The sequence below is a fragment of the Pistacia vera genome, unplaced genomic scaffold, assembly GCF_008641045.1.
Source record: "Pistacia vera cultivar Batoury unplaced genomic scaffold, PisVer_v2 Contig686, whole genome shotgun sequence".
In the NCBI taxonomy this organism is placed as follows: Eukaryota; Viridiplantae; Streptophyta; class Magnoliopsida; order Sapindales; family Anacardiaceae; genus Pistacia; species Pistacia vera.
In genome coordinates, this window is record NW_022196541.1 from 253,676 (window position 1) to 267,771 (window position 14,096).

Genomic DNA, 14,096 nt, shown 5'->3' on the forward strand with positions numbered 1-14,096 from the left:
AATACACTTTTATAGATCCTTGATTCCTATAAATTATTGTGAAAAGACCATTATACTCCTTGGGAACCGTTTATGTCGTTTAACCCTACTAACCTCCTTCATGACCCTTTAACATATTTCTTATCAGTATTATCAATTCCTAACAATTTACAACATTCACGTCTCATAATGCATGCAAAATGACCATTTTACCCTTTTATTGATGAAAAATCCATTTAATGGTAGAATTACATATCTTATAGCATCAAAACGCTGAAGCAGGGTTTACATTATGGTTTAGGGCCTTAGCAGTCTCTTGAAGGAGAATTTCTTAAATCCTGGCCTGTTCAATGGCTTGGTACAGATTGGTGGGCCTTAGGAGCCTTACCATAGGCTTAATTTCACTTTTGAGGCCCCCAGTAAAGCTAGATAGGAAATAGGACTCAGTCGATTTGGGGTTCAGTCTCTCTATATGAGGTTTAAGTTCTTCAAATTTGATTTGAAACTCTTCCACACTCCCTTCCTGCCGTAATGAGTTAAACGTCTTAACTATATCCTTCATCAAATTATCCCCAAACCCATCATACAAGGCTTTCTAAAATTCTTCCCATTCTAGCACTCCTTTTTCCTTACTCCAATTTTGAAACCACATCTCTGTTTTTCTAGATAAAAATAAAGAAGCTAATCCAACCTTCCTACTATCATCCACCTCATAAATATGTAAATACCTTCTGCATTTAATAACCCAAGTCCTAGGATCGTCTCCCTTAAACATAGGAAGATCTACTTTCGACAATAATTTGCTCCAATAAAAAGATGTTAGAGTTGTGTCATTGCTATTAATATCACGGTATCCTTTAGGAGTTGGTAAAATTCCCCTAGATAATTTGACCTTAAAGTTAGATTTCTTACCTTGAGGTAAATTATGGACCATCTGTGTCAGGTTGGCGATGATCATTTGATTTTTAGCAAATGCCTTTTCGTTTCATTCCTCATGCTCTGTTGTTCAGATCACAACTCTTCATACAACGACTGAGATTTTTGCTGGTCCTTCGTCATCACTAATTGTTCCAGTCTCATATCTTCGAACCGTCAGAGGTTCTCTCGCTGAATCACCTCTAGCCGTTGGAGCCCGGAGTCATTAACCTCTTCCAATCGATTTTGTAATGAATTTAATTGATCCTTCAGACCTTGCATCACCAACTCCTCTGTCGAAGTGGCCTTAGTGTTCCCCGTGTTTTTATTCATCTGTAGAGTCGAAAGCCCAAGGTTCGTTTTGCTTTGATACCAAATTGTTATGACTGAAACCAATCTTGAGAAACAAAGAGAAGAAGAGAGTAGAAGGGAAGAATATGGGAAGAGAAAGAGAAAGAGAAAGAGAAGAGAGAGAAAGAAAGAAAAATAGAAAGGAGAAATCTGGATAGTTTTTTGTATTAATTCATCGATAATCCCTCTTTACAATTATTGAGTATATATGGTGGTTTGTTAGTGACCATCTCTAACCAACTACAACTGGCAGTGCCTAAAGGTCTAAAGAAGTATAACAAACTCTTTTTGAAATTATGAAAAACATAGCAGTCCAAAAAGCATAACTAATTTGCCTTTGCCTTTGCCTTTGCCTTCCTTTTATACATAACACATGGACACTTTCTTATTGAAACCAAAATATTTCTAGCTTCTCAAGTATCGTACTATAATCCTCAGGATTATCTCCTTCCTCTTCTTATCTAATTTTAGTAATGTTTTTTTTCTTCAGTTAAAGTATATATGACTTGTTACTCATTTGGATGATTAAAGAAGACATTAATATCTATTTGATTATGTAGTGAAGTTGTCGAATCTGATCACTCAAACTTTTTTATATATATTTTCGTACTATCCTAATATTAATAAAATAATGAATTAAAATTTAATATTACTAAAACATAAATTATAAAATAAGAAATAAAAATAGTAATCTTTTATAAAAAGTAATTATTGTAACGTGTCCCTATTCAGTTTTAACCTTTTTATAATAATAAATTTAGTTGACCGATCTTTATAACTATTGAGAGTTTTGATTGTAACACCATCTTGACCAAAGTTGAAGAAAAGCTCCTCTCTCTTCCATGGTGACGCCAAAATAAACTTCCAAACAAAGCCCACCTATATATTTGTTTAGATTTAATTTTATTCTGCATTGTGATTTAAGTTTGTGATTTTAGAGGGGATGGTGCTTGCTTAACCATGTGCAATTATTTCAGGGGTATTCCACTCGCTCAAGCAAGAAAGCATTAGAAGGTCAACGCCCATTTCCGTCATCAAGTGAATTTATTTAAAATCATGCATCAAAACGGGGAGTGACGCTTCACGACNTGAACAAGAGTGGATCATGGACACAGGTTGTTCTTACCACATGACACCCAAGAAAGAGTGGTTTGATGAATTGAATGAAGAGATCACAGGGATAATCAAGATGGGAAATGACACAACATCATCAGTGAAAGGAATAGGAAGTATAAAGATCCTAAATGAGGATGGAACAGTGGTGATTCTGACACAAGTGAGGTATGTACCAGATTTAAAGAGAAACCTTATCTCACTAGGAACACTGGATTCACAGGGTTGTGCATATAGAGGTGAAAATTGAATCTTGAAAGTGCTAAAGGGTTGCAGAGTTGTTCACAGTACGACAGTCTATACTTCCTACAAGGCAAAGTTGTTGAGACAGAAGCTCTCATAACTGAGGACAAGAAGGATGAAACTTCACTGTGGCACAGCAGGTTAGGCCACATGAGTCAAAAAGGGCTAGAACTGCTGGTGAAAAAAGGGTACATTGATGGTAAGAAGGTGTCATCTCTTTATTTCTGTGAAGACAGCATATATGGGAAGGCACACCGTGTGAGCTTTGGAGTTTAAAAGCACACTACAAAACTACCATTCCTCCAAGAGAAGAAATGGCACCAACATTGGTCACTGAAGCACCTTTCGTCAATGAAGGAGCTATCCTCCCCGGCAACAGAGTAGGATAAATGCCATGAAGCTTCCCCGGTCCCTAGGAAGGGCTTTCCCAGACCAATGCAATACCTATATTCTCACTTTACTTCTCTCTGGCAGCTATTGAAATGGAAGTTGGTGAAATGTACGATCGATTTCAGCTCTCTAGGACAGTCAAAGATCCTTTCTTTAGTCCTGCTTTACTATATGATGCCCTACTTTCCCGGTTTTCTGGAAGGTTCTACCTAGATGCCGGAGGAACCCATTCCCTCCGTTGTTGTTGTTATCTGTTGATTTCCTAGCTGACCTTCCTACTCCTGCCTACAGGGCATATCCCACAACAGGTATTAGCTTTTGACAATGATTACACGCTTATTATTCGCGTCACGTCAAATGGAGAACTATGATTGGAACTCTAAGCTGCTTCAGTTTCTCTTAAGTTAAGGGTGCTGATGTTCCCACTGGTCTGGTACTATATTTGATATTCTGGTTAGCTTGACAGGCCTAATTAATAGATACATTTGATTCTGCTTTTCCCAATAATATCAAGCGGGTATAACTCTAACAGTTCCAACTCCCAGGTACTTAACTGCTTTACTTCAGTTGCAATAAACCTGGCTTGGTGTAAACTATTACATATCACCTATGCCCAGGCTCTGGAGACCTCTTCTCTGTCAGACCTCTCTTCCTCCGATCCAACCCTACTGTTTGAAGTGAGCTACAACCACTTTCTTTTTCATTCCTTCCAAACCAAACCGGAATAGACTTCTGTCTTGAGAACAACCAACTTACATGGCTCTATCTACTACGAAAGAGGCAAGGACAGATCCGCCGAAAAAGGATCGGTCTTGAGTCCTCGGGAGATTCGTTGTCGGAATTCTTTGATTCCACCTATCTTCTTGAAGAAGAGGTTCTATCTCAATCAGTTTGGGCTAGTGTGCAATGCCGCTAACCTTCTATCTTTGGTTCACCTTGAACAACCTATCTTAGCAGCTTCTTCTTGTGAGAAAATCAAAAGTGTTGTGTTCTTGCCTTGCCGAGTTCAACCTATCTTTCTAGCACCGGATTTTGTAATGGAATTGCTTTCTATCCTATCTTTTGTATCCTATCTAATGTAGCAAGCGATCTTTGCAACTTCTTATATTCTCATCAGAGGTTGTTGGTGAATAGGTTCTTTTTTTCTACAGATAGAACCAAAGCCCTTCTTCTTGCAACATCCGACTCGTTCACAGCTGATTGATTCAATAGCAACTTCTTCGAGAACAGTGAGAGCAGATTCAATAGCAAGGGCGCAGCTCCTGGTTCTTAGCTTATCACATGGCCCTTTATCATCGAAGACAGTGATCGACATACGAATCGTGAAATGAATTCCTTGGTGGGAAACCCTCCGATCCGATGACTCCCTGATCCTCTCTTTTATCCCCCCATCTATTCACTCCGAGGAACGCCTGTTGTTAGCCAACCAATCCCATGAGCTAGCTTCCCTGGTTTGGTTAGCTTGGGAATAGGTTTCCCCTTACAGGACTTTAGTTACTCGACTGAAAGGAAAGATCGTAAAAGTAGCGTAGAACCCTCTCCCTTCGGGTGTACTTGTCCTATCGAACAAACTTCCTGTAAGGGAGGAATTTATTTCTATTCTATAATACAGAGAAAGAAAGCGGGAAAGAAAACTCACTGGGGAGACGCTTGATTCGCTGCAAATCAGAGTGTAAGAAAGCAAAGAAGAGAAGTCGACAAATAAGCTGCTAGTGCTTGAGTAAGCGGCGTGAGAGTATCCAGTCCTGGGGGAAGAGAAGCTCTAAGCGTACCCGCAGTTCACGTACCAGCTCTTAGAAATGTTCACGTATCCAGTGCTAGTCTTTTCTGTTCCAGTAAGAGTAGTTGGAGGACTAGCTAGTGAATCAGCTGTTAGGGGCAAGGCGCTTGACCAACGGGAGAAGCCAACTCCGTTCCTCCTAACACAGATATCAGATATTAGGCTTGGCAACAGACGCTTTGATATGTGTTACACAGACGCCCTGTAGACATTGAATCGGCTCACTCCGACTTCGATTGCTAAAATGTTGACGTGAATACGCTTGCTGGTTGTGATATGTTCCCTACTATACTACTATTGAAGACCTTGACTTTTGATCTTCCTTCTAGGAGAATTCATCAAACCTTGCTTATCCTTCTGATGAGCAAGCTTTTCCTCTAACTAAGTTAGACTGCCTCTTACGAGCAGGTAACCTACCTTCTAAACCATGCCCCACTATACTTTCTTCTAAGCCAGCTTTTCACTCTTTGTTTTCGTATCATCTCATTGGACTTATTTCAAACAAACTCGTTACACTCGCACCTGATACACGGGAACGAAGAAAACTACATGGGGAGCACGCTTACACCTGCAAGAACTAAGGGTCCAGACCAAGCACAGACAGATAGAACCAGACATAAAAAATCTTCCTTTGCACAATGCCTATCAGATATGGAAGGAGGATCTTTCAAGAGAAACTTCCATTTTATTTTCTAGCTCCGAGAGCTACTTTAATGGCTTGTGCCCATAACAAGTAGTTATGACCATTCAACTTTACAGAGGTAATCTGCATACTGACCTGATCAGATGAAGTGTTGGAGGCGGATTTATTTGAGTTAGAATCAGCCATGACGAATAACGTTGAGAAAGACCACCCAAGAAAGAATAAAGAAGCAACCCCCACAACCATGGAGAATATGGGAGCAAGCCTAAGAAGAGGTTCCCTCTCGAGGAACGCCTCGAGGAACGCCTCTTCTCATTATATGATTTGTGTGAACACAGTAAAGTCCCACCATAAGCATTCTCTGCATCTCCACTGCATTAAATGAAACTAAACGTCCCTTTCAACTTTGGATCAACTGCCTCAATCAGTTTCCCTTTCTCCCAGTAGCTCCATACCAATCAACAAGCACCGTACCAGCATCATCCGACAGGCCTTTTCCCTGTAGCTACCTCTAGCACCACTAGACCGAAGCTGTAAACATTTCTGTGATGGAACACCATAATAAACATATTAAGGAGCAAGATCTCCCATTTTCCCAGCTGGTATTGTAGCTTCCCTGGTTATAGAACTATGTTCATAGACTTCTGCCTAAATCTCCTAGCTTGGCATTGAATTCTGCATCAAGCATTATATTTCAAGTCTTAACTAACGTCCCTATGAATTCTTTCTCTCTCACATTCTGAATGCAGATATGATAGAGCAGACGCAACTCCGAGAACTAGATTCAACCTTTGCTTTCTTTTCCTCTGGCTAGTAAGATGTTTCAGTTCGCCAGGTTGTCTCTTGCCTGCCCATGGATTCAGCAGCAGTTCAAAAGGTTAACCNGGAATATCTTCTTCTAGAAAACTTAGAGTAACAGACCGTAAAATTCTAAGTAAACTAGACTTCTAGAGCTTCACAAGAATATATGTCATGTCTCCAAATTCAGTTTGACAAATTTATGGAAGCTTCATGAAGTTTCCACCTCCTGGACACGCCTTGTCCAAACCAGAATCTGAATTTCATGGTGTCGAAAGATCTTCCAATTTGAACATGAAAAAGTCAGAATCTGAAGAAGTCATAAACATAATAATTGTAGGCCTTTAAGGCAAATTCCTAATAGCATGTCTTCCTCATTTCAACTCCGATTCTCAAACCTTGTGTTTCTAGTAATCAAAAATTCTCCTACCAACATTGTATTTCATCTTAATATTATTTTTAAGCTTTTATTCCCTGAAAACACAACAAAAATACCTGTGATCCTGAAAAGTCCATTTATGAAACAATTAAGTTAATTCATGCAAATTAATCCTAATTTCCCACAAACGATACCTATAAACCACTAAGTATAAGTGTATTTTCAAGCACTTATCACCAATCACTACCATACTGATAACCCTATCAAGATTACGTTTGGCTAGTGCCAAACTACACCAATAGGTACATACAACGTTTTGGTGATCCAAGTCTAAGGACCACATGCACCACTATCTATTACAGGATGTATTCCATGACATTGGTGTTACCATCTATATGGAATCCTCTAATAGGCAAGTCAAGTGAACTCGTGAACAACCTTGACATGAGAGATCAGTCACTACCTTCCGGTAGGGTCATTCAATGCTATGATAGCCTTGTTGTATTATTAATGCCCTAGGTCAGGATAATACTAAGGCTATGGACTTTTCTAGAATGGCCACCGTAAGTGATCATAGGGATCTCACAATCAAGACTTATCACTACTTGATTCCCTCGTCATGGTTCAACCACTCTAAGGGCATATATTAATACATATATATGAAATATGTTTTACATAAAATTAACAATGCCTTTCATAGATTGAATAATCATGATCCATAGAGTCAACATACAACAATATGATTGGCTTAGGGGCACCTACTCTAACAATCTCCCACTTGTACCTATAGCCAATCATTTAGGTATTTAATACCAAATGAAGCTAAGTGCCTATCATGCTTCTGCTACGATAGAGCTTTAGAAAACGGATTTGAGATGTTATCATTGGTAGCTACTCTGCTTATTTGTACATCTCCCCTCTAAACAATTTCCCTGATAACGTGGAAACGTCTGAGCATGTGTTTGGATCTCTAATGAGACCGTGGGTCCTTGGTCTAAGCAGTGGCCCCATTGTTGTCACAGAATATATGTACTGGATCACCAATGCTTGGAACCATTCTAAGTTTAGTAATGAACTTCTTGATCCAAATCGCCTCTTTTGGCAACATTTGACAATGCAATGTACTCATCCTCTGTTGTAGAGTTAGCTACAGTACTATGCTTTAAGCATTTATAGCTCCATTGAGACAAAAGACAAAACCTGATTACGATAAAAAATCATCTCTGTTAATTTGAAAACTGACATCATTTTATTGTCCTACAGTGAGTTCATCCTCTCCTCCATAAACCAAGAACATATCCTTAGTCCTTTTCAAGTACTTAAGGATGATCTTGACCACAATTCAATGACTCTCACCTAGATCCGATTGATATCTGCTACAAATGCTTAAAGAATATGAGACATCAATTTGAGTACATAACATGGCCTACATAATGGATCCAATAGCGGACGCATATGATAACATGGTCTACATGTCCTTCAAGAGATAAACACTATGTGACATTGGAAGGAATCCCTTCTTGGATTCTTCAATAATGAATCTTTAGCACCTTGTCAATGTATGCACTGAAACTTAGGCCAAACAACCTATGAGATCTATCATGATAGATATTGATACCAAGGTGAAAGGCTGCTTCCCTTAAGTTCTTCATAGAGAAGAACTTGGATAACCAAGTCTTTACTGTCTACAAGTTCAGTATATCATTGCCAATAAGTAATATGTCATCAACATATAATACTGGGAATGCCACTGCGCTCCCATTGAACTTCTTATACACATGGGGTTCATCTTCATTTTTTGATGAAACAGAATTCCTCAATGGTTTTTTCAAAAAAATGTTCCAGCTCTTTGATGCTTGCTTAGGTCTATAAATGGACCTTTGCAACTTGCATACCTTCCCTGCTTGTCCTTTAAGAATGAAACCATTGGGTTGCATCATATAGACATTCTCTTCAAGGTTTCCATTCGTAAAAGAAGTTTTGACATCCACTCATAATCATGGTATGCAGCTATTGCAAGCATCATCCAAATAGACTTCAGCATTACTACTAGCAAGAAGGTTTCATCATAGTCTATGTCATGCTTTTGCTTGAAAACTTTGGTAACCAGTCGTGCTTTATAGGTATGCACGTTACCTTCCATGTTTGCCTTCTTCTTGAAGACCCATTTACATCCTATGGGTTTTATCTCATCAGGTAAATCTGCTAGTGTCTATACTTGGTTTTGGTACATGGATTTCATTTTGGATTTCATGGCCTTAATCCATTTAGCGGAGTCTAAATTTAATACAGCATCACCGTAGGTTTGAGGTTCATCATCTTGATAAACCAGTATGTCGCCATGCTGACTCATGAGAAAATCGTACCTCTCGGGTTCACGACGTACTCTACCAGACCTAAGTAGCTCTTATGTAACCTGAGTGACCTCCTCCTAATGTTCCTCCATTTTTTATGGTACATCTGCCTGTTCCTCATCAGCCATATCTTATGGAGTTGGAACTTCACTGAGTTTGACTTTTCTACCTCCTATGATATTTTGGATAAATTCCTTTTCCAAGAATACCAGAGATCGAGCTACAAAAACCTTTCTCTCTTTTGGCTGGTAGAAATAGTATCCCATGGTTTCCTGAGGATATCCCACAAAAATACCTTTGTCAGATTTTGGGGTAAGCTTATTTGAAGTTAATTTCTTGACATAAGCAATATAACCCCAAACTCTCAAATAAGACAATTTGGGCTTTCTTATTTTCAGGATTGAATATCCCTTTATCCATATCTAGAACATATAAACCATTATGTAACCTAGCATTTCCACAATGAATACCATTCAAACTAAAAGATAACAATCCATTAGATATAACAAAATGATATCCAAAACTATCCAAAGCAGACATCAAAATAATATTCTTAGAAATGGAAGGTATATAATAACAATCCATAAGTTCCAATATAAGGTCCGAAGGAAAAGATAACTGATAAACACCTACAGCTATAGTAGCAACTCTGGCCCCATTCCAAATGCGTAGGTCTTCCTGCCCTCGATTGAGTGATCTACTCTGCCACAATCCTTGTACATTAGTACAAATGTGAGATGCACATCCTATGTCAATGACCCAAGATGTGTTAGGAGATAAGTTTATATCAATCATGAACATACCTTTAGAAGAAGATGCACCACTCTTCTTCTTACTAGCTAGGAAGGCCTTGTAGTGTTTGTCCTAGTGGCCAGGTTTACCACAGAAAAAGCAAACTACCTTTCCATCTTTGCTCACGCCACTAGCAAGCTTCAAGACATCCAGAGACTTGTACTTGGACTTGAGCTTGGTTTTACCCTTACCCTTGCTCGTTCCTTTGCCTCTTCTAGGGGTAGCATCAACTAGCATCACTGGCTTAGATTTCTTCATGTCTTGCTCTGCTATCTTCACCATAATCAAGAGGTCGGAGAGGGTCTTCTCCATACCATTCATATTGAAGTTCAATATGAACTATGAGAAGCTATCAGGCAATGATTACAGAATTAAGTCCATTGATAATTCAACATTCATGACAAACCCTAAAGTTTCAAACTTCTATATGTACGTAAACATCTTGAGTACATGCGGCCCAACTTGAGTTCCATCTGCCATCCAACATCTAAACAATGCCATAGACACATCATAAAAATCATGCTTAGCACGTTTCTCAAAGAGCTTCTTGAGATGAATCATAATATATTAAGCATCTAAGTGTTTATGCTGCTCTTGGAGATTTGGTTCATTGATGCTAACATGAGGCATTGCATATTGTCAGCATCGTCAAGATACTTGCTATAAGTATCTCTCACCTCTTCAGTAGCTTCAGCACTAGACGCCTCCTGAATAGGCTTATTAAGGACATATAACTTCTTCTCGAATTTGTGTACAATCCGAACATTTTTATACCAATCCTTGAAGTTAGTACATCTAGCCTATTTTCCTTTTCGATGATCGATCGCAATGATAGGTTGTTTGAAGTCATTTTGAGATTCTACAAATGCAAAATAAAGCGAGTTAATATCATGTTATAAATTTAATTAATCAAGGTATTTTAACTAATTAAATGCTCCTACTATTTTACTCAAGTTCTAATAGCCCTCACTATTAAACTTGGGAAGGCCCATTGGCTTTCCTTGTGGGCCACGATCCCATCAATACCAGTTTCAACCTTCGTTGATCGAATCAAGCTAAAAATGGGTTGATATAGGTAGGCCATAAACTCAATTTATACCAGCTAATGGCGCCAACCATAAATTGGGCAAACAAACTAATTACATAATCCAATGGCGTTGACCATTGACCTTAAGTGCAACTCTTGGATTTGTAGAGTAGATACTACATATCTTTCCATGAATTTGTAAAATTTCACTTTCTCGACGTGTGCCTCTAGTATATTTTTAACCTTCGTTGATCGAAAAACCAAAACTACTGGTTAAGTCTAACCCGAAATCATTAAGCAAAAAGTCCAATGCAACTTATCTTCCCATTGATAGAAGCATACCCTTCGTTGATCGAAAAGGTTACGATGATCTATGGTTTGACTAAGCCCATGATGTTGGAAGGCGTCCATAGACTTAATATCTTTTATAAGCGGTTTTTGCTCTTTTGGTCTCATCATTTTATTATCTTTATTAACATGTTATATCCATAACATTCAACCTTAGCATGCCAATTAAAGCAATAAAGATAAACGTGTTGATGCATTGCCTTAACTAAACCAAATTCCCCGAGCCTTGGGGAATTTGTATGTCAAGCTAGGTAATTAAATTACAAGGGACTTTCAATTTAAAAACCCGCCTTCTTCAACCCAATGTTTCTTCTCCTCGATCATTACTCTAAATTAAAATAAATTCTAATTTAACTTTACATCAATAAAGACAAACCTCAATTTACATTCTTAGGGAGTAAGATGAGAGAGAGAATTACAAGAGATTAAAAGAAAGGCAAGGCACACACCCCTTATTTAAATTGAAATTACAATCCTCAAATTCAACTAGGTCTAAAGGCAAATGCAACCAACACCATGCAATTTCATCTCAAGAATACACATATAATAATCAATCAAAAACAGCAATTTTTTATTACTTGGTAAATTACAATTTACCCCTTGATGTTTTACCTTGTTGTATTTGAACCGAACAAGTTGTAAACATTTCAGTTTAGTCTTGTAATATACTCTCTAGCTAGTAATTCTTTGAGAGATATATACTAAAATCCACTAAATAACTTTTGAAAACATATATACATATATACATATATGTATATAATGTAAAATCCAAAAGCTCTAATTTTAATTCATATAAATATATACACAAAATAACTAATATACTTTAATAAGTACAATATACTCTTGGACAGTGCTGCCAAACTCCTTCGCTTACTGATGTCACCGACCTTATTTCATCTAGTACCTGCAAAACAATGAACTAACGGAGTGAGCACTAATCGCTCAGTAAGTAAACCAAACTACACTACTGTTTTTCCTCCGTTACTCATATTCTGACTTTCCTTTTTTCAATTCAATCTTTTCTATTATTGTTCATTTTTTTTCTAATATTTTGAATCCTTTTCTAATATTCTGCAGTCTTTATTCTATTCTGGTTTGTCGATCGGACTAGGCTGAGGCACGAATTTGGAACCCTGGCTATGTGAGTGTATTCTGAAATTCATTCTGGGTATAGTCCTTATCCACAAGCACTTCTAACGGACTATACTAATTCAGTTTTTCTATTCTGTGGCCACTCACTGATGGCAGCACGCATGTAGGAATTTTCCGCATCTCTGTCACTCACAGGTTCCCTATCACAACAACCTTCTAACATAACATTCTATATTTCTGAAAGAGATTCTATACACATTTCTAAATAAATTTCCAAGATATGGAAATTCTACACTTGTATTCTTTAATATATAAGAAAATATACATATGTGCATGTTAGCTTATAAAGAATCTATAAGCCATTTTCTTTTCTTTCTTTTTCTCATTTTTTGCTAACATTTTCTTTAATATTCTCAGTTACCAAATCAAGGATATATATATAAATCATAATATGCACAATATATGCATGGTCAAGCCCATTCTTTGATGTTCTTTCCAAGTTCAAATACACAAACTTGAGATTTCATTATGGCATATTGATATGTCATGACATATTCTACCATTCTCTATTATTAACAATGCCATATCAAAGTAACACTTTAACATACAATTCTTTTCTAACACTTTCCTAAAGTCATAAGTTCCACAATTTCTAATTTCAATAACTAAAACTAATGTGCTACTCAAGAAGTAGTAAAGGTTCAAGTAACTTGAACCAAGCACTAAGAGTCATCTCTCTCATTGAACTAACATGACCATGATATTCTAAATTTTAGGATAAAAAATGCACTCTTGAATACTAAAATTTAAATGTGGTTAAGCCCAACATAATTTTTCTACTCCAATTCTTGCCTTTCTCTAACCCTTTCTTCAATAGCATTTAACCAACTCATGCATGCATTTTCTCTTTGGATTTTCATCAAACAATTCATATGCCCATGCAAATACTAAGTTGGCCACACTTCCACATCTCTCTAAATCCACCAAAATTTGAGTAAAAACTCACTAACTTTAGCAACACTTCAAAGTTTCAACAATAATTCTTCCATAATTCCACCAAATCACCACATACTCATACACTACTTCTCATGACTAGAAATTTACACATCAAAACAGCCAATAATTCCCACCATACAATTACATACAACATGCAAGAATCATTCTACACAATTATTGCTCAAATCAAAACTAAAAGTGGGTTTACTTACCTTGAATGTGTAGAACACTAGTGATATAACCTCCCTTTGCTAAAAGTCTCTTCCTCTTGGACCTAGATCATATTAAAACCATAAGAATTTAAAACTTTAAAGTTTAATCACACACCTTGTGCTAGAATCTTACCTTTGGATGCCATAGGTTGAAAATCTACAAAAATCTAAGCCAAATCCTATGAATTCTCTTTGAGATTTTGTGAAGAATTTTGAGAGAAAAATGGGTGAGGGTGGTGTCTACGAGGGCTAAAAATTGGTTAGGGTTTATTGTAATGCATCCTTATCACTAATATTATATACATGAATTCCCATTTCGCCCTTACACTTTCTAAGAAATCCCATCTATATCCTTTAGTCAATTACCAAAATACCCTCATTTCTATTATCTTTTTCACATTATTTTGCTTCCTTTCACTCCCCACTTTTTCATTAATTATGAATGAAAAGACTATTTTACCCCTAATGAAGTTTTAAGCAGTTTTCTTCACATTTGTCTAAGGTGACTTCAAAGAAATCCAGCTAAGGGTATTAGGGCATAAATAAAAATTACGTACCTTGATGTGGGTGTTACAGGTCTTTTGTTGTTGGGCTTATCCAAATTGGGCCTCCAAAATGATTATAATATGCATCAATAATTTATACAAAATTTTGGACAAACTTCCATGCGTAACAACGCCCAAA